At 24.6% G+C, this 26839-nt stretch overlaps 1 protein-coding gene across 2 annotated transcripts in view; it reads right to left on the reverse strand.

Annotated features, from left to right (window-relative positions):
* Positions 1 to 22189, reverse strand: part of LOC145849181 (focal adhesion kinase 1-like) — a 76483-nt gene extending 54294 nt beyond the window's left edge. Inside the window, exons 1-10 of one of the 2 annotated variants that reach the window (XM_082954282.1) lie at positions 22110 to 22189; positions 13663 to 13737; positions 11285 to 11368; positions 8894 to 8978; positions 5970 to 6043; positions 4900 to 4940; positions 4366 to 4537; positions 3828 to 3921; positions 3126 to 3288; positions 949 to 1060 (exon numbers count right to left, since the gene is read on the reverse strand). The gene's annotated coding sequence lies outside the window, so the exon portion shown is untranslated. Of the gene's footprint in view, positions 1 to 948; positions 1061 to 3125; positions 3289 to 3827; positions 3922 to 4365; positions 4538 to 4899; positions 4941 to 5969; positions 6044 to 7704; positions 7797 to 8893; positions 8979 to 11284; positions 11369 to 13662; positions 13738 to 22109 lie in introns of those variants that run through there. The other variant, XM_082954283.1, reaches the window with a different exon arrangement.
* Between the last annotated feature and the right edge of the window lie 4650 nt (positions 22190 to 26839).

Below are 26839 nucleotides of genomic sequence, written 5' to 3' on the forward strand. Positions count from 1 at the left end.
TATCAACACAAACAATTTGAGAAGAGCTGTCCATAAAATTTATTCTTCTCTCACTCTAACCATTCTCTTTATAAGTACTAAACAAACATGTAAATTTTAATATTTGGATGTACTGAGTTAAAAACTTAAAATTTAAACTCAGAAAACTTTTAACTACTTTAGTTGCACTTAATTTTTGTTAGTAGAACTTTTGCTTACACAGTAAATACAATGCATTAAGTTATAGCTAAAACGGGTAATTAATACTTTTTAATCTTGAAATAACAATTAAAATTGGTATGCTCCATTCTGAAAGTATCAAAAAAACACTTTATAGCTTACAACTTCTGTAAAATTATTTTCTGTTATTATTACTTAGATTTCTTTTATTAAAAAAATACATTTTAATTAGAAAATTTAAAACTTTAGTATCACCACAGCTTCCCTTCAAATCTGTATAACTTTCTTGCAAAGCAATAAAACTTTCTTGTACATTCTAAAATATCTTTTTTTAAGAAAATATTAATTATTAAGTTTAAAATAAAACAAAGTTAATAATAGGTATTTTACTTTTAAGGAAGCTATTAAATTATGAGCTTGTTTGAATGCTTACAAAGCAAAATTTTGCTTGACTTCTGAAAATTACAACTATATACTTTATTTGAATAAAACAAAGTTTTTATTGTTTTTAAGCTTATTAAAAATAACTTAAGTTTTCAAAATCGGTTGTATAAAAAAATATTAACCTTAAGTATAAATTCATATTTTGCATAAACTGTCGTTACTAAGCGTTAAAACTTGTTGTACTACTAAAAAATTTTTGTACCTAAGTTTTGTTTGTAATATTTTAAATAATTTATCTTATTTTAACATATTTTACTATAAATACTTTAAGAACAATAATAAGCTATGTGCTGTAACAAATAAAGAACAGTTTTGAATGTTCTAAAAGTAAAATAAAATACAAACCAGTAAGATGGTGATTTTTTTTCCGAAAAGTGAATCGTGAAACAAGACCTGAAGATTTTTTTTTCTCACTTTCCGCTTGAAGTCTCAGCTGATTGGCTGCCTCTCGTTTTGTCTGCCAATAATAACTTTGTTAATTATTTTTACTAATAAGAGAGAAGTATCCAACAAAAAAGGATTAAAACCAAAATTAAGCATGCAAGTTTTGTATTGAAAAAGCATTTATCCTTAACAGCGTTTAGTCTGAACAAATATAAAGTAAGTAAATCCAACTCACAAGATTTTTTTGACTTAAATAAGAATTTTAAAACCTTAAAAACTGTAAATAATGTCTAAATAAGCTTTGTATAACGAAATTTAAAAGTTGTAAAATTATTATGCATTTATTTATAAAACAAACATCCATTTCAGGTATGTAGTCACCAAAACAATGCTTTAAAATACTTCAACATCGTAAATTTTATAAAATGGTACATATAAAAATTAAAGTTAAATTTTTTAAGTATAAAATAACAAACTATTGTGCTTAACAGATTAATTATAACCTTAATTTTTCAAAACAGCCTTTATAAATACATTTAAATTTTGTCTTAATGATGTAAGACTGAAAGTAATTTTTATAACACAAGTCTATAAACATGTTTTCAAAATTTTTTTGCGAACTGTTAGAAAAAGACACTCAAAAGTTTCAAAACTGTATAAACTTGTACTGAAATGTTAATTCAAAGGTATTTTTGAAAACATCAGTTTTAGCGTATATCAAATCGAATAATTTTTATAAATTATTTAAAAAAAACTAGTGTAAATTCAAAAATTTATAGCCTTTAAAAGTATTTTTGATATGTTTTTTTTTTTTTGAAGTTTTTTCACTTTAAAAACTAAGCTCATGCTCTTGCTAAAAAAACAAAACACTATATTTTTAGAAATAAGGTAAAAAACATGGTTAACATTAAGATGTTACATTTTACTTTTTTTAAATGCCCCTTTTTCTTTAATACTTTTGTATGTTATTTTATGTAAATATAGTATATATACTGTTTTATATATACTTTTTTACACTATATTTTTATTTAATACCATTTTTAATCTTTTTTTCGTAATAGTATTGTTATTTTGTATTAATTATTAGTAACACATTTTTACTATTTAAAAAACAATGTAGAAGAAACTGTAAAATTTTTGAAGAACTATACAAACTGTATATTTAAATTTGAATACGAAAAGTTGTTATTTATACCTATTTTTTTATTTAAAAAAAATGTTTTATTACCCATAGTATGATAGTTTTTAAAAAAATCCCTATATACTTTAAAAACCGGAGTAAGGGATGCTATTTTTTATTAAGTCGAAAAAAACATTGAAATGAGTTTTTTTACCTAGAAAGTACAACTTAACTTAAAATTTTATAGAAGATAACTAAACCTTAAAAGGTAATAAATTTTTATTAAACTAAATACAAATGCTTATAGGCTAATGTATATTTAACGCTTTTTTATTAATAATATTTTAATTATAAGATTATTCAAGGTTATTACTTAAAATAAGACCATTCAAAATAAGATTCAATTAATAAGATTGTCCTGAACAAGACATAATAAGGTATCCGTGGTTTGCGACTCGATAACCGGAAGGTTCTTCGTGTACCAGGTCAAAAATTATAATAAATGGAGTTAATAATTCTAAAATTCTATTTTTGCTGCTTTAAGTTTCTAAAAATGTGCACCTCTAAAATCAACAAACATAATAGTTTCAAACTAATATACCTATTAAAGATAAAACAAACTAAAACTAAGATAATTTAAAGTTTTTGTACTCAATTATTCATGAACTATTAGTTCAGTATTTCAAAGTAATAAAGACTAAATAGTTAAAAAAGGTTAAACAAAAGTTTAAAGCTACAAATCTGAGAACTTTTTATAACTTAAACAAAACTGAAGTACATTTTTTAAATTAAGTTGTACACGATGTAAGATATCACGAAAAGTTTTAAAAAAGCTTGATTACTAAAACTAGTTTCATATATCTTCTAAAGTAAACACTTTGACCTAAGTTATGAAACTAAGTTCTCTTAGATTTAGATGACAAAATAAAAAAAGCAAACGTTAGTTTGAACATTTAAATGAATTAGAGATAAAAAACAAGTAATTTTAGATAAATACGTAACGAACAACTAAACTTACTTTATCGTAAGATTTAAGAAAATTATTTTGCAGCTGTTGAATATTTGCACTTTTAATGTCCGAATTATTTAGATTTCTCTGATCAATTATATCGAGTTGTGGTAAAAGTGTGTGCTTGTGACGATGAATTGGTGATAGTTTTACAAAACTCTTTCTTCTTTCACTGTTTTAGTTTTACTTTGTGTTAACTGTTTTATAGAGTTTATACATTTTTTAAACTATAAATAAATTAATTTCTAAGTAATTTAATGCGCAATACTTATTTTATTTTTTTAGTTATTTTTGCTTTTAATATTTTTGTTTAATAGCTTTAGAAAAAAAATGTAACTACAACAAGTATCTTGTGTTTAAAATCAATTAGTATTTCCCTAGTTTTTATTTCTTCTCTTAGCTATAGTACTTTAAAGCTGTCTAGTTATTCTTATATAAGTTTTCTTGTAAGTTTAAAGTAAAGTTTTTGACTATAAACTAAGAAAAATTTTGTACTAGATAAAGAAAACTCTATTATTTATTTTAAGCTTTTAAACTAAATCGACATTCTATTTTCTTATTTAAAATTTAATGTAAAAAGTATTTTTTAATTTTTTTAAGAAAGTTTTTTTTTTTTTTTCAATTCATAGGTCTTTTTAATAAAAAAGTTTGGACAAAACTACACAAAGTAATATTTTCACATAATATTTAATTTAATAAAAAAATATAGACCTTTCTTCGCTTTTCTTAGTTGTAATAGCATCAATTGGTAGGCAATATATATCATCACTTGAGTCTTTAAAAGATTGTTTTGCCTCGTCTACCACTATAAATAAAAATAACTTTTAAGTTTTTATAACTTTTTTTTGTCTTTATCTATTTAACTTTTGTTTACTTAATTTAAATTTTAGAGTTTTCCAGCTTACTATGGATTTATCAATTTTAATTTATTTCAAATGAGGCTGAAACTTTTACGTTTTGACTTTAGGTGTACTTTTGTTTTTACATATGGGCATTTTCCAACTATGAGTATACATATTACGTATTAAAAACAATACTTTAACCATATAATTTTAAAAATAACAGTTCTTAATAAATTTAAGATTATTTTTAAGTTATAATTTACTTGACATCTAACAAACCGTAGGATATTTCACTAATTTTACGTTTGTTCAGCTTTTTTTAACAACTTTGTAGGCATGCTATTTTTTATATTTTAATGGCCGTCGTGTCTACTTTATAAAAGTATAATCATATAGTTAAAAGATACCTTGGTCATATAGCTGGCTGTCAAGTGGCTGATTATATATTTGGTGCTCCTCTTCAAAACTTTCAAAGCTATCTGAGTCAAAACTGTCTTGATCAAAATACCTAGACTCTCGTGTTGGACTTTCTCCAAAAGATGTACTATTTGGAACTTGTGAGTAAAAATTGTTAGATTCCTGTAAGTTTTTCATTGTTTTTTAATTACATTGCTTTAAAATTTACAATATTTTTTATGTAAAAGATTACTAAGTCATACGAACACAAACTTTGACTGTCTTAATTTTTGTTGTTGTTCGTCCATTAAATATATTATTATGATATTTTTAATTTTTCATACTTATATATGAAATTTTATTCTTTTATAATTACTAAACTTGTCTCAAAGATTAGTAAATTTAAATAGTTATAAACATTAAAACTTAAATTAATTACTAAAATATGCGTTGAACAGTTAAGGTTTTATTCTTACTTAAAGTCCTAATACTTGTTATAATAATTCTAGTTTTACTGCTTAAAACTAAAAAAGTCCAAAACTAACTTCTGGTGATAATGATTGTCTGTAAGGTGACTGGTGTTTACCTAAAAATATATTAAACTATTTCTATTTAATGTTTGAAAACTACTACTTTCCATTAACTGCTTCAAAAATTTTTATTTTAATAACAATCTTTGTTTAGGTTGTTACTTAACAGTTAGAAAAACTTTACTACATACTTTTTTATTTTAGAAAGAGTTTTTTTGTTTTTATATTGTTATTTAGTAACAAAAGTTATAAACCTTGAGTTTATTTTAGAACTTAAAATTTATTTAAAGTAGCTATTTTTCTTGAAAAGCTACCTAGTTTTACAATAGCAGTAAGTAAAAATCTTCTTTTTATACAACATAAAAGCGTTTATTTTACAAAAAATAGATATTGAAACCACGAAAAATGTGCACATAGTGACACTTTTGCACAAGTGGTTTTAGGTATAAAGGACAACTATCAGAAATATTAAATTATGAATAATAGATCTCTCGGTTTAGATTAATGTGTTGGAATACAATTTAGGGATAACAATTTTTTTTGGTTCTAGATAAATAAAAAATAGTATTTTTATGAAGTTTATGTTTTTAACATCTATTTTCTAGAAGACTAAATTCATTAAAAACTTACGACGTTTCTCTATGTCTTCGACCAATTATGTATTAAGCAGTTTTCTGAACTAGTTTCAGTAAAACATTCAAACATTATACAGACAAACTAAACGTCGGAATATATTTTTTTTTATCACAAAATTTTTCTAAAAGGAAACATACGGTTTTATAAAATTTATTTTTGACTTAGAAGTCAATAAAAATTTCATGTAGATGCCAACTGTAAACTTAATATAAATCCAAGATCTTGCATATAAAATTTATAAATATTTAGCGGTTCTAGAATCTACAATATTTTGCACAACATTCTTCAAACTAAGACAATTCAAAAATAATAAAGTATGGCGTTTACAACCACTAGGTTTACAAAAAAATGTTTCGTTTTCTATAACACTTAGTTTAAAATATTTTTAAAATTTCTTATCGGTTATGTACAAAATCAATAAATCTTATTTTAAATATTCTATAACTAACTAGTTATTGGTGGTCTTTCAGAATGAGTCCTTCTCAAACTTGATGGTTTGCTACTTCGTAAAGATGATGATTCTCTGTTAAAACATTTTTATAAGAATTCGTTTACTATTATTTTAATTTGTCATAAAAATATGAAAGTTTTTTATTTGTAAATGTGTTTTTGAGCACACAGATTAATTGCTAAGAAGCGTAAAGTCGTTTTTTAAGTCAAAGTAAATTTTTAATTTTTCTATTTTCTAAAAAAAAAACACTGTTCATAAACAAACTAATAGATGTTATATAGGAATTAAATAAAATCATAAACCAAAAAGCGATGACTTGTAAGAAAGTTTTTAAACCAAATAAGTCTTTAACTTTTATATTTATGAAAAATCAACAAACGTTTATCTCAAAGAAATATATGTGAACTTAAGTTTGAAAAATAAGTAACATGCTTGCTTAAAAAGTGATGTACTTTAACTTAAACAATTCAACAAAAAAAAATTATTGATTCTTAAGTATAAACTAAAAACGTCATAAATTTAATGAAACATAGGTAGAAAGTATATCTATTCATTATTTAAAGATTGTTTAATAGAGATCCTAGCGAAATAAGTTTACCGGGACATAAAGTTGTAACAAAATTTCTAAAGTACACAATACTCATTCTTTGTTAAACTAACTCATGTTATATATACAACACATATAGAGTATCTCTTCAAATTTCATAGCTCCGTTGACACACAGAAAAATATGTTAGTTTAATAAAGAAATAGTACTGTGTAAATTTGTTATTAAGAAAAAATAAATATTCAGTTTTTCACTAACAGTTAATTATATTATATTAGTACTACCTTATTGTACTAACTTATTTTGAGTTTCATGTAATTCGGTTTTTTTTTTATTTAGCTAGCTTGAAATCATACTTTTGTCATTATAAAAGTAAAATTTTATTGAGATAGTTAATTTTTTTTAGTAAATAGGTATAGCGAATGTATTTTTTTATGTTTGATATTTTTTTATAATCATGATTTTTTAACTTCTTAAACTTTTTTTCGGTTAAAGGAAAAAAATATCAAAGCATCTGAAGAAATATTTTTGTATGTGTTTTATCTTTACAAAAATAACATGAACCAAAAAAAAAAGTAATGTTATGTTTTTTTCATACAAGTTATAGTATTTAATCACACCTTAAAATTTTTACACGTTACCCTTTTGTTGAACTGCATCAACAATTTGCATGACTTAGGCAAACGTTTTTGTATTTTTAAAGTACAAGTTAGCATTATATTACAATTTTAAAATTACCTTCAGATCATGTTTAATAAACAATTTGTTTTTAAGTTAATTTTTTTAATTTAACCTATTTTTAAATTTTCTATTATGTATAACTAAACTAGATTTGATGTTTTAGCTATAGTCTCCACAGCTGAGATGTTTTTAACAGTTTGCAATTAGCACTACACTGCTCTGGACAACGATCAATAGAAACTTCTGCTACAGACTACCACCCTTCTTCAATTTTACTAGAACTTTAAAAAATGAAACAAGGGTAGTAGCAAGCCGTGAGAACAATTTGGTGCTACCAGTGGTAAGCTTCAGTAAAAAGTTGGCAATTAAAAAATTTGTGACTAAAAATCAGGGAGATAATTTAAACATAGCTAATTAGTATTTAAGTTTTTAAGTATTGCATTTGGTAAAAAAAAGTTGAACTATTTTTTTTTTAATTAACTATTTTCTGTTTTATAAATCTAACCGTAAACGATTTAAAAGAGACTTTCTAGGCTTAGCCCAAACTTTCTTTTCTGATCTATTAAGAGGTGAACAAATTTGTTGAGGTAATTTATTAGGTTTGTTTTTATTATTTCCCTTAGAAGTATAGGAAGAGCTTGCTTTATTTTGACATGATTCATTAATGTCTTTGATCTGAGATTGCTTAAGTTTCTTGTAGCGATCAAGAAATAATCGGTGAGCACTTTTAGCAAGAATTGTGTGTGAAGTCACAACACAAAATGTAATTTCATAACAAAACAAACCGTATTTAAACAATTTCCGTTGGCCAATTTGAGGAGATAGAAAATGTAAATAAATTAGTATTTTGAATTAAATGTTTTAAAATTCAACAACGTAAAATTATGTAACTGAATCTAATAAAATGTTTCTTGTTATTGTTGTTATACATAAAAGAGAAGACTAAGTCAAGGTTTGTATATTTTTGAAATATACTTGATATGCAGTACATATATATTATGTATAGTTAATAAAATTTAACCATACTATTAAGTATTTAAAACATTCTTTTCAACTGATTTATTTTAAGTAACACGTAAAACAATACTATTTTTTCAATGAAAGAAAATAACTTACTTAACTTTTTTTTTACAATTGAATTTTAGTTCAAAACTTTTCATTTTGAGCTTTTCTTATAACTTTCTTAGATAGCTTATGTTTCTTAAATTAGTTATAAAATATAATATTCTACAACGCATGAAAATTTTATCTGTCATCATGAGTCATAAGTTTATTTTCATAACTAATTAAAAAACATCAGATTTTATACATAAAAATTGACTCCTGCATGTAAAGTTTCGTAGAAAAGCTTATAAGAAAAAACATCATAACTTTTTTATTTCATTTTTAAAACATTAAACAGCCTTATACTTCATAGAAAAGCGAAAAGGTAGAAAAAAAATGTTTAGCACTTATGTAAAATATAAAGTCTATACATTAGTATTATTTACAAAGAAAATATACTAGGAATTAAATTTATTGCAGGTAGTCTTGTAAAGTACAACTATTTTACTGCTTTGACCACTTTTCAAAAACATCTTAATGTCTTTTTATTTTTGAAAAATTACAAATGTATTTATAAAATTTTACTTGAAACATATAATTTAAAATAAATTTATTAATTTTAAGAGTAACTAATTAAAGCTTGAACTTACAGTTTAGACTCAGGAGGTGATGATTCTCTTCTTTGGTTTATCAAAGGAACTTCAAGGTTTTGTTGGTTAATGGAATAGCTTTTAGCTAAATGTTTTTATTAGTTTAGTAATGTTTAAAACTTTATTATGTTTATTTTCGACCTTAAAAAACTGATACTTCTATATTTTACAAAAATAGCAATAATAGTTTACAATAAATGTTACTAACTAAAATAAAAACAAATTCTATTTAAAAACGATAAAACATTGAAATTTTAACAGTTCGCAATTTTATATTTTTTGCATACTTCAAGTTAGTTAAGAAATAACAAAATAAAAGGAACTTTTGCAAAGACTTAAATTTATAGTTGTAAAAAATTGCAAAAGACGCATATTCTGATGCCCACGCAAAACTGTCACAAACAAAAGCTCACTATAAAGATGTGCAAAAATCAACGAAGCCTAACGATTTTCAAGCTTGCGCGAGCGCCACCATTAACGAAAAAAAAAACACTAGTAAAAATATTCGCCTTCTCTTATTTGGAAATAAACTCTTTTTAGATACGCTCTACTGGTTTAGCTTTGTTAAACAAAAATTTTCTCCTAAAAAAAAATTAAGTTTTTAAAAGTTGTATTTTTCATTATCTAAACAGATTATAATTTTTAGGCTGACAAAAAGCTAGTTTCATTGTAACTTTTCATATAACTAGTTTTTTTAAAGCTACTTTTATATGAAACATAAAATAACAACATATAGTGTAACAACATGTCCTGGACAAGACGTTAAAAGGTATCCGTGGTGTTCGACTCGATAACCGAAAGGTTTTTTAGTGCACCAGGTCCCAAGACCAAAAAATTTGAAATTATTTTTTGTTGTACAATAGACTATAAAGTATCATCTCTAAAAATTACTATAAATATATAGTAAAATTTAAGTGAAATTAAAACACTAAAGTTTTAAAAAGTTGTTAAGTTTATTTTATAAACCATGTGTAAAAAGGAATATAAGATTTTTCAAAACAACTTAGTTTTATCTACGCTTCGGCTTTATAATTAAATAAAGTTATGGCACTAAATTAGACAAAAAGTATTCAACAGAAAACACTAATTTTCTTTCATTTTGTTTTCATACTTAAAGATAAGTTTTATTTTACAGTGGGATAATTTCTCTTAAGCTCATTAAATTTGATCACTCGCTATATTCAATTTGCATTGAAAACATTTCTTTAGCAATTCTCTAGCTTTTGTTGTCTGCTAATCACTAAAATAACAACAATGCTTAAATTATTTTGTTTTTTTGTTAAGTGCCAGTATTAAAAATGAACTACAACGTTTAATGTTAAACTTAATAAAAATAGTCAAGTACTTTGGTCTGCGTATTACGCTAACACTGGACCAGCTTAAATTAATCCAGACAAGTATTTAAAATTATTTAATCCATAGTTTTAGATTTTATTTTAATTAACTTTTTTTTTAAACAGAAAACGATATTTACTTTTTCTTAAATACTAATAGTTTTTTTAATTAATTTTTTTTTTTCAAAGGACTAAGTATTATAACTCATACTGTTTAAAAAAAAACTTTAGTTGAAGTCTTGTTTAGGTTTTTCATGTAAAAATTATAACAAAACACAAGAATTTTTACAAGGTTACAATGAAACTTTTAACTTTATTGATAAAACCTTTTGAAAATTATGCTACAATATAAATCAACTAGAAAACTTTAAGCATTATATTTATATAATATTATGAAAAACTTAATTAAATACATAAAGTATAGAGTATTTATTAACTGTTTTGTATTTGAGTTTATTTACATTAAAAATTAAGAAACTTAAATTTATGATAAAAAATAACCTAGCATTGTACAAAAGTATATTGTTTTAGTCATTTTACGTTTTAAAGTAATATTAGTATTGTCATACTGTTAACATTATAACGATTTTAAAGTTCTATAAATTAAAAACCAACAAGATTCATTTTTATAAGCGGTTTAGCTAAACGTACTATAAATATTAATCACGATAGATTTTTTATTATTTCGTTTACAAGTTTTCTAAAATCTTAGAATAAATTGTTTAAGCAAACTTCTGTAGGGTAACTTTTGCATTAAAGGAATTTCAATTGATAAAACTTCCTTAGCAAGTTATATTTTTTCTAACATGAAAGTTGGATAACTTTGAATCATTTTAGTTTATTTTAACAGATACATAATGTATTAAGCTTAAGAAAATTAAACCTGTTTTTACTCAAAAAAACAGTATCAAAAAAACATTCTTACTTTACTTGTTTATACTATTGTTAACTAATCTCGTATAAATAAACCATACTAATCTAGTTCTAAACTTAGTTGTAAGTTACTTAAAACCAAAAATAGTTTCAAGATGAGGAAAAAAAATAGCAACAAACATACTTGGTGAATATTCAATTTCCTCTTCTTCAAGTTCTTCTGAAAGTTCCTGAGTTGGAAGATTTTTAATTTTGCAAGTTTTGGCACCTGAAATATAATTTTAAAACTTTGTATTATGTTTTTCAGATTATAACTTTTATGCCAAATTAAAGACTATAAGTATTTAAAGGAATTGTTTTAAAACTAAAATTGTTTTGTGGTAATTTAAAAACTTCTTTGAGTTGTTCTCAAATATTTTTAAACGATTAAAAAGATTAAAGTTATGTTATTTTTTATAACTAATTTCACTAAATTCTTTGTTTGTATTTTTTACTTACAAAATTTCAGTTACAAAAATGAGTAAAGTTAAAATAAAATTAACTTCATATACTCTTAAAAACCAAACAGTTTAAGATATTATACTTCATACAAGATGCAACTTTTTTATACTTTTAAAATTGTTCCTTGTTGCTCTAAGCATGGGCAACAATAAAACTTTAGTTTTGTGTAGTATAGATGATGATAGTATTCATAAATAAAAAGTTGAGGTGGGTAACATACAACCCAAAAACACTTTACAAATATTAGTGGAATCTAGTGTGATTAAGTCAAAAACACATAACTTACGCAAAATATTGTTTAGATAAAACTAATTTGTAACAACTTGACCTAACAATAGCTTTTAACCTAGATTTTTAACTTTTACGTACTACAAATGATTTTTTTTTTTCTTTAATTTTTAAGTTTCAAACTCTAAATAAAAGAATTTCTTTATTACCTGCAATATTTGAGTTTTGAATCCTTAACTTAGTCTAGCTTTTTTTATTAGATAAAATATTGAGTTATGTATTTTAATAAAAAATTATTAGACAATATTTCTGCAATACTCTGGCCCACTAAGTACTAAATTTTGTTACATCAGACCAGCAACTAAAAAATTGTCCACCTCTGGCCCAGGGGCAATCTATGTTATTTAATTAGTTTTAAAACATGTTTAACTCTACAATTAGAATAAATTTAAATCACTTAATGTATTATTTACTTACTTTTTATTTTAACTAATCTTTCTCAGACTTGGTTGTAAAGAAATATAATTTACCATCAAGTCACGTTTGGAAATATCAATATATTTATCCTATTTTATTTATAATTTGCATTAAATAATTAGTTTTGCAACTTACTTGATGTTGTGCTTTTTTTGAGAATTCGACAAAAGTAAATTAACGAATTAGAACTGCTTTTATGAAATTCAAAAACAATGTTTACTATATTTTAGCTTTAACTGATTTTTCGCTTTCTGAATACTAAAAAAATTGGCTTACTAATTTTTTTGTTTATGAACTTTAGATAAATTAGTTTTTATATTAAAAAATAATAGTTTGGTTAAATTAACAGTAAGAAATTTTTTTGTATTTAAAAATTTTTCACTTACAAATTATTCCCCAACGCTTTTTTTTCATCTTTGAGTTAAAAACAAACTTTTTAGTAATAACTACTACCTACACTAAATAGTCTAAACAACATAACACAAGTTGTTCTGGTTTTAAAACTTTAAATGCATTAAAATACTTGCTTCATACAAAACTAAACTTTTTGTTATGTTAAATAAATTACTTGTTTTATACATCTCAAAATGACCATACTTTGGTACTAATTAGAGTTTATAATTATATACTTGAAGTAACAATTTGTTATGACGACTTTTAGGTCACTAGCTATACGTAAATTTGAATTTGCATACTAAAAGAGTATACTTTTTTAAGTTTAAAAAATTTATAAAGATTAAATATATATCGGTGTTTATTTCAATTTCGTGCTAAAAATAAAATAAACGTTGTCAGAATTTGGACAAAATGTTTTTCTTTAGTATTTATGTAAACATGTTTAAAGAATATTAAGTCGAAATTTCAGTGCACGTATGACTTTGTATTACAGAAGTAAATAGTTACAAAGGTTATTAAAACTATTACTGCATTACATTGGCTTAAGGAAAATACCTGTAAAAGGTTCAAACAAGTTTTCAGTCTATGAGAATTTAGTAAAATAAAGTCATGTTATTTTTTTATCAATTTAGTTTGTAGTACGAAATGAGCAGCTGATTGGCTGGATTCGACCTACAAAAAACGAATTTTGGCCCCTAATGTATCTATTCTTCTTTCAACCTTCAAATTTGAATACTGACTGAAAAGTATTATGATCTTTCTCTAGTTTAGTATTTTTATAAAGCAACAACAACTAATGTTTCTAAACTTGAAACACCTTTAGTTATATAATAGATAACTAAAAAGTTGATAATGAATTTTATACAAATTTCAAACTATCTTCACGTAGAAAATAGTTAAGTTTGAAAACCTTTTTTCAATTCATTATAAAATTTTCACAAGTATTATAAAAATACTTACCACAAAATGAAGCACTATCTTCTTTAATATTCTTAATCCATTCTAAAAGTTTTTCTGCACTTAGTAGCCAATTTCCTAAAAGTATTAAAAGATCGTAAATATATCATTTTGACCTAAAAATTATTTTTTAACTAAGTATAGTTTTAGTGTACCAAAGTTATAAACTTGATTTACTTTAAAACTTACTCGTAGCTCTAAAAATAAACGTACAATTATTGTAAAGTAAGATTTGAAGAAAAAATATACAGTTTTTTTAACGATTTCATTAAAACTTTACTATGGTTTGATAAAAAACAAAAATGTTTTTTATAGTTATAAATTTTTACAATATTGACTTTTTTACAATACACTTTTAAGTAAAAAAACATATATATATATATATATATATAGAACGTAATTATTAGATTATTAAAGACGTAATTATTAGATGTAATGAATGTATTTCGTTCATTCATTAACAACAGTAAATTTGAATCAGTTATTCTTTTCAAAGAACGTGAGTGATTTGTTTATATTATGATTTGTTGTTTTGTTATGTATTTTAGTTTATTTTACTTGATTGAGACTTAATAATTACAAATATTATATAATTTTATAACAGTCGGATTTAATATTAAGTATTTTACCTATTATTAACTATTATCTGTCAAAATTATTTTATTTTAATGAAAAACATGTATACACCCACTTTATTTTATGCTTCTATTCTTTCATTACAGTAATTATTTTTTTACAGAACCCAGTCGAAATGTGTTGATTCGTTAACACATAGAAAAATATGTTGGTACAATAAAGGAAGATTACTGTACAATTCGTTTTTATTATATATATATATAAATATAATAAAAAAGTTTATTTCAAGATATTAAACTCAAAGGACTTGAGTTTCGTGCCTATGCACTCATCAGCTTCAAAACAATTTTAAAATAAAGCACAGAACAAAAAACACAAATGAACGTTTAAAAAATTTTCGCATAAATAGATTATGACGTAATTTTGAAACTATCAAAAATCATGCAAAACGGCTTGTGCAAAAATTAATTTACCAATCAACAATAAACTGGCAAAAATTCATAAAACTTCAGTCAGTGAATATATATTACGACAGATAATTGAAAGAGATAGAGATAAAATTAAGGTACAAATTGAAATTAGATTATTTTAAGATGAAATTAAAACTTGTTAAACTTAAGAAGCGTTTTTTTTATATGTCTACAAGACGATACAAACTCGCTTCTTTTATTTAGGCATCTCTTATCTTTTAGTGCATATACAACGGCTGTTGCTTCTTTGAGACACATCTTACATATTAGGCTATTGCCGTCAGCTATGGGCTGTGCTCTTTTTATAACTTCCCAGGATATTTCAAAGTCAATGCCGCTGCGCTTTAAGCCACAAACATACTTCAAAAGTTCAGTGTCATTTTCATATATGCCGCCTTTAAAAGATTTTTTATGATTGGCATACCTGAATCTAAACTGAGTCGAGCACAAGCCGACATAGAACCTCGTATCAACGCCAGAGTTAACTGTGGCCTTGTAAACGATGTTCTCTGAACGGAAATTGCCCCCTTTCAAATTGTATTTACAACTACCAGCGCAGCCACATTGACTTCGAATTCCTGAGTTTTGATTTAAAATTTTTTGGTTGTGTGCCTTAATGATATTCTTTAAATTTGCCGTACACGAATAATTTATTTGCATATTATGTTTGTTGAAAATTTTTGTTAGCGGATTTTGTTTATTGAAGTGTTTTTTGACTAGATTTATAAATTTTCTTCCAATGTTAGTTTTTACCGAGTTGCTAAAAGGAGGGTTATACCAGAATTACATTTCTTTTTCTTTTATGTTTTTGATTATTTTTTGGTTGTTGCTCAGGTTTTTCAAATTTAAGTTTATTATCGTATCCGCATTTTTTCATAATTTTTTCATATTCATCTTTTGTCTTAAGAAGATTTTCTTCTTTACTTGATCGTTTGTTTAGGCGTTGATTTATCATGTTCTAATTTGTTTTATAATATTTTTGGGGTGGCTTGATTCTTTGTTGACATACATAATTTTAGCATTTTGTTTTTTATACGGCATATAAGAGATATCATTCAAGTTGAGCTTCACATCTAGGAAGTCAGTTGTCACTAGTGGCAATTCCACAGTGACTCTCAACCCAATAGATCTGAAAAAAGCGTGGGTTTGTTTTTTTAGCTTCTCAACTTTAAAGCCAGAAGAGTTGGGCAATACAGCTAGACCATCGTCTCTGTATAACCCAACTCTATTTAAACCAAAGATATCTTTTAACCCGTCTAACAAGAAAAGTCCAACAAGTTCGCATAGTTCTGCGTCCATGTAAGATCCCTGTGCTACGTCAAAAAGTGAGTTGGTGGTATTTACTCTCTTTTAACGCCACAGAGCTCCTTGTTCGCAGAGTACCGACTTGCAGGCATTTCTTATCAGGCTTAAGTCCTCAGCAGGTACGATAATGTAATTATTAGCAAAGTTCAGTGATTTAATCACCAACTCTTCACTAATAGAAGGATAATAGTCGACCACATCAAACTTAAAAAAGCTGTACTTCTGTTCCTCTAATCCTATGAACCAACTTAAGACTTGGTAAAAAAACAAACAGCTAAAAAAACAAACCCACGCCTTCTTCAGATCTATTGGGTTGAGAGTCACTGTGGAATCGCCACTAGTGACAACTGACTTCCTAGATGTGAAGCTCAACTTGAATGATATCTCTTATATGCCGTATAAAAAACAAAATGCTAAAATTATGTATGTCAACAAAGAATCAAGCCACCCCAAAAATATTATAAAACAAATTAGAACATAATAAATCAACGCCTAAACAAACGATCAAGCAAAGAAGAAAATTTTCTAAAGACAAAAGATGAATATGAAAAAATTATGAAAAAATGCGGATACGATAATAAACTTAAATTTGAAAAACCTGAGCAACAACCAAAAAGTAATCAAAAACATCAAAGAAAAAGAAATGTAATTCTGGTATAACCCTCCTTTTAGCAACTCGGTAAAAACTAACATTGGAAGAAAATTCATAAATCTAGTCAAAAAACACTTCAATAAACAAAATCCGCTAACAAAAATTTTCAACAAACATAATATGCGAATAAATTATTCGTGTACGGCAAATTTAAAGAATATCATTAAGGCACACAACCGAAAAATTTTAAATTAAAACTGAGGAATTCGAAGTCAATATGGCTGCGCTGGTAGTTGTAAATACAATTTGAAAGGGGGCAATTTCCGTTCAGAGAACATCGTTTACAAGGCCACAGTTAACTCTGGCGTTGATACGAGGTTCTATGTCGGCTTGTGCTCGATTCAGTTTAGATTCAGGTATGCCAATCATAAAAAATCTTTTAAAGGCGGCATATATGAAAATGACACTGAACTTTTGAAGTATGTTTGTGGCTTAAAGCGCAGCGGCATTGACTTTGAAATATCCTGGGAAGTTATAAAAAGAGCACAGCCCATAGCTGACGGCAATAGCCTAATATGTAAGATGTGTCTCAAAGAAGCAACAGCCGTTGTATATGCACTAAAAGATAAGAGATGCCTAAATAAAAGAAGCGAGTTTGTATCGTCTTGTAGACATATAAAAAAAAACGCTTCTTAAGTTTAACAAGTTTTAATTTCATCTTAAAATAATCTAAATTTCAATTTGTACCTTAATTTTATCTCTATCTCTTTCAATTATCTGTCGTAATATATATTCACTGACTGAAGTTTTATGAATTTTTGCCAGTTTATTGTTGATTGGTAAATTAATTTTTGCACAAGCCGTTTTGCATGATTTTTGATAGTTTCAAAATTACGTCATAATCTATTTATGTGAAAAAATTTTTAACATTCATTTGTGATTTTTGTTCTGTGCTTTATTTTAAACTTGTTTTGAAGCTGATGAGTGCATAGGCACGAAACTCGAGTCCTTTGAGTTTAACATCTTGAAATAAACTTTTTTATTAAATGTGCCCTTAAGGTGGGCTCAGTGTGAAAAATTTAATTTATCAAGTTAAATAACTTAATTATATATAAATATATATATGTATATATATATAACTAAATAACTAGGAAATGCAAGTCATGATTTAAAAACGTTTTTTCATTAAGAACTTCAAAATAATGTTTCTAAAATAAGCCTGGAAGTTTAATATACGTTACGGTTTATAAATAAATGCTACTGTAAACAGAAAATAATAGTTTTCAAAATCTAAATACTTTATAAATTTTTCGTGAAGAAAAATAAATGAAAGAATACACGCTAACTATTAAATTCAATAATAATATCGTTTTCTAAGTTCTTTTTTTTTTAAACAGTTACTTAAATAACGAAGAATTACATTTATTTTAAGTCTTTAAATCTATATAAAACATCACTAAAATTACTCTAAACTATTTGATATCTTTCATGATGAGCCTGTAAATTAATTTTGATATTTTTAAAATTTTATTTTCAATGCAACTTTGACGTATCCAAATTCGTTGACTTTAAGATATTGAGCTGTATTTGCTACACTAAATAGACAAAGCCAGGATATTGAAGTACAAAAAGTTTAAATTTAAATAAATTTGTACAGCTATTGTCAGCAGCAAATCAGCACCAAAGTAGGTAGGCTTTTTTTTTAGAAACTTAGTTAGCATTTTTATAAAACTAACCTTTATATAATGATAAAAACATTTGATAATAGATTTTAGTTTTATTTAAAAGCTAGTTTTTCACGCAACATGAATCTTTTTTTATAGCTGTTGTCAGTATATTGAAGTGATCTATTTAATTTCAAAAAAAGATCCGGGCCGGCCGTACTATTTTTTTTAGATCCGGTAGATCAACAATTTTGGCAAAGGAATCAAAAAAAAATCAGGGATGTTTTAAAGTAAACTTAGGAAATAAATGGATGTCTGCTTTGCATTAACAAAAAAAATGAAGAGGATTTTATTCGAATAAAAACCAAAGCGCATTAGTGAATAAAATTTACTAATAAATGTAAAACACACAATCAGTTGGATTTTCTTGATGTTTTAGTTAAAAAGAAAGAATATAAGTTTATAAAAAAATTTTATAGAAAGCTAACTTTCACTATTAAAATTTTTCTAAAACAATAGTCTTTAAGTTATATATTTTATTATAAATGTATTTTTTGGTTAGTTATTTAGTTAGAATACAAATAGACATTTAAAGCCATTAAAATACTTACAGTTTATGAAATAACAAATAAAAATTGCACTAAGCATTAAATTTATTTTTTTAGTAGTTTGTATTCTGTTAAATTTTTATCAAAATAATTCTATATTCATGATCGTCTGCTTTAAAAAAGTGATTATAAAAGTTTGAAAATGAAACAGTTTCATATAAGGCTGGAATAGTTCGATATTAGTGACTTCATGGTGAACTAAAACCTTAAGATAAACAATGTTCATTTCAAGATCACACTTAAAACATTTGAAATCTGCCATAACTTGCCATAACTTATAATTGTAGCAGACTATAAAAACTATACTTGAAGAATATTCATAAGTGTTAACATCATTACCTTCTCTCTGAAAAAATAACAGGCAAAGACTTTTATTTGGTTTACAATAAAAGTATTTTACTAAATCAACGATGATTATTAAAATATTACGGTAAAAAAAAATGAACGATTTAAGTAATTGTTTTAAGTCATACAGCTAAACACAGACTTCAAAAGATTTTAGATACAACATTTTATTTCACTTAACAGTAACCAGCCGCCTAAGCTGTACTGTCAATTTGTATCCCAATTTTGTGCCTAAAATTTGTGTTCTTTTTTTATTTTACATTGGCATTCTAATATGTTTTGTTGAAAAATAAATTTTAAAGTTCTAACTAAGTTTAAGCATAATAAGGAAATAAAAGAAAAGTATTGAGAATCAGTAGAATAGTTGTAAACACACAAAGTTTATTCTTTAGAGCTATTTTATACGCCATGATACAACATAAACACGTCCAAATTGAATACCCTATGATTAAAAGATAAATATATATAGTTTTATAAAAAAACATAATAAAATTTACGAAAACAAAGAACAGTGCAGTTGACAATCTTTTAGAGATGGATGCTCTTAAATATATTTTTGTTACAGTACGTAGTTTAATTTTGCACACAATATGTACTAATGTGTGTTTTCAATTATGATTAATAATAGTATGGCCAAACAAATAAAAAGTGGACTTTAATAAAGTCTAAATCAAATTTACTTACACTCAAAACATAATAAATTACGAAGATCTTAACTTAATGTTCTAAAAATTAGGATAGTGATAGTTGCAACACAATACGAAGCAAAACAATGAAAGAAAATTCACTATACAATTTTGTCAATGGGTTAGGACAAAAACTGCAATACAACTATGATTTAAAATAAAAGTATTTCAGCTTTTTTTAAATTTACCTTATTTAAAAAATTGTGACCTATTTTTCAAGTATTTTTATGTCTGCTTTTCTGTATTTCTTTTCTCGTTTAATAAATAAATATTTAGTTAATTGTTAAGTCTAGTAATGTGTTTTACTTCTAGGTTTATTCTTTTGAGTTTTAGGTTTTAACTGTATTTTATTTTTTATCATATTAGACAAGTTTTTTAGTACATTATGAATAAAAATTTCCTTAAGTAAACACATACCTTAGTTAATTTTCGTTTAATTCTCTTTTCTATTCTTTTATTTTATTGATTGTTTTATTTCTAAAGGTTTAAAAGTTTAGATTTAAAAGTTTGAATTTTGAGCTCATAAAAAAGTGTTAAAGCATGTGGTGTACGACACGATAACCGAAAGCTTTTTTCATACACCAGGTCCTTAGACCAAACTTTTTGAGCACTTTTTTTTTATCGTTCAATAAACAATTTATATTTAAATTACGTTTAACATAAAGTTTTTAAATAGGAAATCTCTTAAAATACCGTAATTGTATATGACAAATATAAATTGCTGAAAAGCCTCGCATTACCGTAAAATTTTGAAAAAAATATTGAAAGTTAAACTATGTTATTTTTAGAAAAAATTTTGATAAAAAACAAAAAGTTTGCTAGGAAATTTTAATAAAAAAAATACATTAAAGCCAGAAGGAATCATAAACAAACATGTTATGACATAAATTAAAACATTCAGGAGCTGAATACGGGACAAAAATTATTTTGAATTGATAAGCAACACAAATATTAAACTACTTTGTTTTAAAAACATTTACGAACAAATAAAAATAAAAAGTTTAATTCGTTAATTAAAGACAAATGTAAAAAATTACTCAAAAAAAAAGTTTAAGTACCTTAATCATATTATTTTTGTTTTGATTTTTTTAAGTGTAAAACATTTGGATAACAATAATAAATAATAAAAATTTAGTTAAATTCAAGTTTGAAATAAATGTAAAATGGCAGCATTAATATGAAGTGGATAAAACTAAGCTCTTCAACGTATATCTAAATATTGATTTAGCAAAAAAACTATATGGTAGCTGTCTTCTCTTTACATTTACTATTTTTAACGATAAAAGACATTAATTAAAGTTGTTTAACGCATGTTTGCTTTTGTTTAACCATTGTCTAAGTTATAAAAACTGTTAAACTTTTGGTGTTTGTTCAGTTTATAGTAATACAATAAAATTGACAGAAATCAGACATAGTTTTCAAAATAAAACCAGTTTAACACGAAACTTTCTCACGAAACCTAACTATTTTAGCATAATGTACTTTGTGTTTATAAATAAAACTCTTAACTGTATGAACTAATCTTTAAAAAATTATAACTGTACCTGTTGTATATACAAAAACTAAAAATGGTTAAGAACCATTAAAAAACCACTGTCTCAGTCTTTTACAAAACACTAGCATTGAAAGGATCTTTCGTTTATTAAACAAATCATATCAATTCTTGTTCAAATAGGTTCAAATATAGTTTTAAATATTTAGTCAATTATATCATAATAAATTGATAAGAATTGATATATGTTAATTTAATAAACGAAAGATCTTTTCAATGTTAGTGTTTTGTAAAAGACTGAGACAAAAGGTTTTTAAACGGTTCCTAACCTTTTTTTTTGTTTAGTCAAATTCTAAAACTGTCCAGCTTTTTAAATCAAAAGAGGCAAACTACCTTTAGTCTATCATTTTAATTTCTGTATCTCTTGTGTTTGACTTTATTATTTTTCTTTAATTGTTTTTTTATTAGTATTTCATTGACCTTTCTAAATAGCTTTACATTATAATTAACTCTTAAATAAATTCATTTTAGGAAAAACAGTAGTTAAATATAATATATTAAACTTTATAAAGTACTCTAAGCTTTTATATTCACTTAACCAAATAAATTTATTTATTATTTTTTAACTATATTATTTGAAAAAAAATAACAGTTTATTTGAAGTACCATAGTTTATGTGAAAAATATCGATAAAAACATAAACAACACGAACCAGTGCTACAAAAAACTAATCGTGTTTCTTTTTTTTCCGATTCGCCTCTATTTTCTGAACACTTAATCGGTTTCCTTAAAATAGTCCCAGTGTCTTCTTCGTTTAGTAGAGAGTTTGTTTTTTCTAAATTAGTATATGTTGCTTCATCTTCAAATGAACTTGACGTTGAATTGTAGCAAGATTGACTATCTAAGTGTGGTGACGAGCGCTGTGAGATGTTACCACTAGCTTTTGGAGAATAAAAACTTTTTTGTTTTTTTCCCTTATCCGCCGAAAACTTTAGCATTATTTATCATCTAAAACTATCATTAGAAAATTTGATAAATACAAGTGATAAAGTTTTTGTTTTATGCAATCTAGTTTAAAAATAAAGAATGAGCGATAGTACATTATATCTAGTTGAAATTAAAAGCTAGAGTAACATTTGTAAATTACGTAAAAAGTAAAAAGACAATTTCTTAATTTAAGTAAGGATAAATTAATTTCAAAAAAAAATTGTTATTGTATATGATACACTTTTTTATAACTTTCAATTAATTTTTCAAGCTTTGTATCTACTACTAAACTGGTCGAAAAACTATAATAAAAATAGTTATATTGTCTTTATATTACAGTAGCACGATCATGTGTAATTTATTTGTTTTAAAATAGACAGAAGGGCTGTAGTGTAAAATTTTTATTCTGTATTCATTTATATGACTTTATTGTTATACTATTTTATCCCTTGGTGACGGTTTTGGCCAGTTTAGTAGTAGATACAATATTTAATATAGAGTGATTGAATTCTATAGTCAAACTAATATTTGTTAAAGAGTGATTAATTTTCAAATTGCTGCTAAGTGGGCGATTATGATAAAAAAAATTGGGTAACCCTGGTTTATATGTACACTTTTATACAGAGTAAAAAAAAGTTTAGCTATTTAAAAACAACAACATTATATTTTACATAAGCAATTTATAAATACTTTTGATTAAGTTTAAATATTGAGCTTTATAAAATGATTTTTATATACAAAAGATTTAAACATAATATTTCTATAGTTGTCCAAGAAATATATCTTACTAAAAGCTGGTTATGTAAAAAATTTCATATAAGTTAACAGAAAGTTAGAAAAAATCTATTTTCTGAATTCATACTAAACTTGTTTTCTTAGAACTTTTAAAATGTTCTATATAAAAAAAAAATAGCATCAGGATTTCCGCACTCTTCATTGTTTGTTTAGAATTTAAACAATTTTTTTTTTAATGTTTTAAAAAATTGTCTAAATAAATTGAAAAACTAATTTTATTTTGTTTAGGTTACTTTTGCAGCCAAACTTAACCAGAACATCGAAAGCAGTCAATTAAAATTAAAATAAATAATTTATACATATCAAAATTAATCTCGAACTTTTAAAGCTAAAATGTATTATAACTGTTATGTAATCGGTAAAATAAAATTCAAATACATAGGAAGGTCGTATTGTATGTCGTATTGTTTATATAATGTTCATTGAACGACAAAAAAAAAGTTCAAAATATTTGGTCCTAGGACCTTATGCACGAAAAACCTTTCGGTTATCGAGTCGCACACCACGGATACCTTTTAACGTCTTGTCCAGGACATTGTATTGGTGTTACAGTACTTGATACTTTGAAAATAAAGCTGAAAAAATTGTATTTAGAAGAAAAATATACAAGAACGAATAGTACTTCTTTATTTTCCACTATTTTATTTTAATATATGAATCTCAAAAAGAAGCATAAAATTTACAATAAATTTGAGAATTTTAACCAGCTTCAAGTTTTTGTAAAACAACTTTGATAAAACTTGTTGCAAAAAACCCTCCACTTTTTTATTAAAATATACTTTTATGAAAAAAACTAGTAGTTAAACTTATGTGTTAATAAGAGTAGTTTAAAGTTTTTATATAATAAACTTTCTAAAGTTATGTCATTAAAAATCTAATAACTAAACTTTAAAAGCACTACTCTGACTTTAAGATTTAAGTCCTTTTTAATAAAAAGCTCTCCAGCTAAAACTTTCTAAAATAAACTTCAATTTTACTTTTTTGATAAACGTATTTAACTGCATTTAAGTTAAAACTTGAATTTGTATTAAACTTCTTTATTTAGTTAGAAATTTGCATATTTTTAAAACTTACTGTAACATTAATTTGAAAGCGAGTTCTAAAGTATTTATAAACGTTTTTTTATATATGAGCTTTCTACAAAAAAACTACATGAAAGCTTAATTTTCTTAGAAAAAAAAACAAATAAAACACTATAAAAAGTTTTTATTGCTTCATCAAAGTTTTAATGTAAATATAAATAGCAAATATAACCTTAAAAAATATACAAGTTGTAACTGTTATATAATATATGCAAGTAACGAATCAACTTTATTGCGTTAAGTTTTTCTACTTAAACCTTTATGAAAAATGTTTTAAAGAATAAGTTTCATAAATCTTACAATTTTACAAACTTAGCTAGTTTAGCTAAACAAGTATTTATTTTTTATAAGTTGTACTAAAAATACCGAATTCTAAAGTATTATAATATTTTTGAAAGATTAATTATGTAACACATTTTCTTTTTTAAACTTATATAGCTTAAAACTAACATAACTAAAATTTTTACTTCTTTTTCTGTCATAAAATAATAAAAGTATTTATACTGAAAACATACTATATAATCGTTTTAATTAGCTGATTCACTTCGTTATTTTTTTTTTAAATCAAGTGATTATAATGAATCACCGTCGATCAGAAATAAAACACCAGCATTTTACTACTAGTAACACTCATGAAAGCTGAACCCCAGCTAAAAAATTTAAACATTAGTTTACGTCACTGTCACGTAGGTTACGTCACATAGAGGAGAGCTGCAGGTAGCAAGCAAAATTTAAAAAATACATATTTTTATTCATATAAAAACTAGTAAGTTAACTTTTTTTCAATACAATCATTAATAATTGAATGAGTTTAAGTCTAATATGTTTTTAAATACGTATTAAATCAAATGTTGTTGTTTTGCCATATCTGAGAAATGCAGATATATTAATAAAAACAAAACACTGCAAAATTGTGTTTCTATGTTGTATAGTTTAAATAAAGTTTTGCGATAACTCGTAAAGACTATCATTTTAAAACTTAAATGAAATTAAAATAAAAAAATATTGTTTATGTTCTTAAAAATTAAATAATTTTTTAACATTAGCAAGCTAATTTTAATAAAAATGTAGAATATCTACATGCTAAAAAAAATTCAAAAAGTTAAAATACGTAAACTTTATCTTGTACAGTTTTCTACTTACGAACCTTCAAATAAATATTAATTGTGGCAAAGTATTTTTTATTAAACTATTTGCTTTTTAGTTTTTAAAACTATCGACTTTAATACAACTGTTTTAAAATGCAATGAGCACTTAAATATTTAACTTCAACACAGATAAAACACAAACTTAAGTTAAAAATTAAGGTAAAAACTGAAAAATTAAGGAAAAAAACAATCAAGGTTTTTGTACAAATCGTTTTTTTTTTGTAACTGCCATTGACGCTTTCCGAGTTTCTACAATTTAAAAAAACTCAATGAAAAACTAAATTTTATTTTTAATGTTGCAAGAGTTTTTTAGAATTGTTTACAAGTAATATTTTTAGAGTGTTAATATTATTATAATTGATTATGTTAATTTTTTTTTAAGTTTACTGAGTAAAGAGTTTGATATAAATATGGTTCTACTACATTAAAAGTATTTACATTAAAGCACATAAACAGTTCTCTGCTGTACCTAAAGCAAAAATTTTTGAAAGCATTTACATCCGTTTACTAAGTTTTTGTTATTATTATTATTATTATTATTATGCTTGATGAAACCTAGATGTATTGTGCTGAAATGGCTAATTGTCCCTGCTTTGTGATGATAGTAAACTTATAATCAAACTAATTATTTTGTAGCACTGCAAGTTTAAATTTGTAATAAGCACTATGACGTTTGCTTAACGACCAATTTTTAATACAAATGCTGTTTTTTGTAGTAGTAACGGTCAGTTACAGATGAACTCTGATGAATGACACATCATTTCTACCACTTTGAATTGAATTGAATCTTTGAGTGGAATTCAGTTAAGCGTTTGAACTTTTATAAATGTGTTGCTTTAAAAGAAAGTACCAAATTATTAAATTATTCTTTAAGTTTATTAACAACTTTTTGTACAATTTCACTTGATTTACTACATCTTTTTTAAATAACATTTCTTATAAAATATTGTATATTAAACTTTGCTGTGTAACTTGTAACCAGTTGTTTTTAATTTAAGTTATTATTTAAATGGTTACTATACTAATAAAAATAATTAAGACTAAGAAGAGCTTAAGACAAAAAAATAAGTTAACGGGTCTTGCAGATGCTGAGCCATCAGTATATATTCCGGTGAAAATAAAAAAGAACTTATTTTCGTAAAAAAAACGAGATGTAAATACGTCTAAATTTTTAGAACAACTTTTATAACTTACTAAATGTTCGGTAATAAACATTTAATAAATGAACGACAAAAAAGACGACCAAAATTTTTGATTTTATGAGCTGGTGCACGAAGAACCTTTCGGTTATCGAATGACATACCCCGGATTCCTTTTAATGTTTGTCCAGGACAAGATGGACGATCCTTATACCGCATTCAAAAATATTAATTTCGACTACTTTAAGAATATTAAAAATTGTTGTAACATGTTTGACTTAAATAACAAAA

This window comes from Thalia democratica, chromosome 1, assembly GCF_965202585.1.
Source record: "Thalia democratica chromosome 1, ktThaDemo2.hap1.1, whole genome shotgun sequence".
In the NCBI taxonomy this organism is placed as follows: domain Eukaryota; kingdom Metazoa; phylum Chordata; class Thaliacea; order Salpida; family Salpidae; genus Thalia; species Thalia democratica.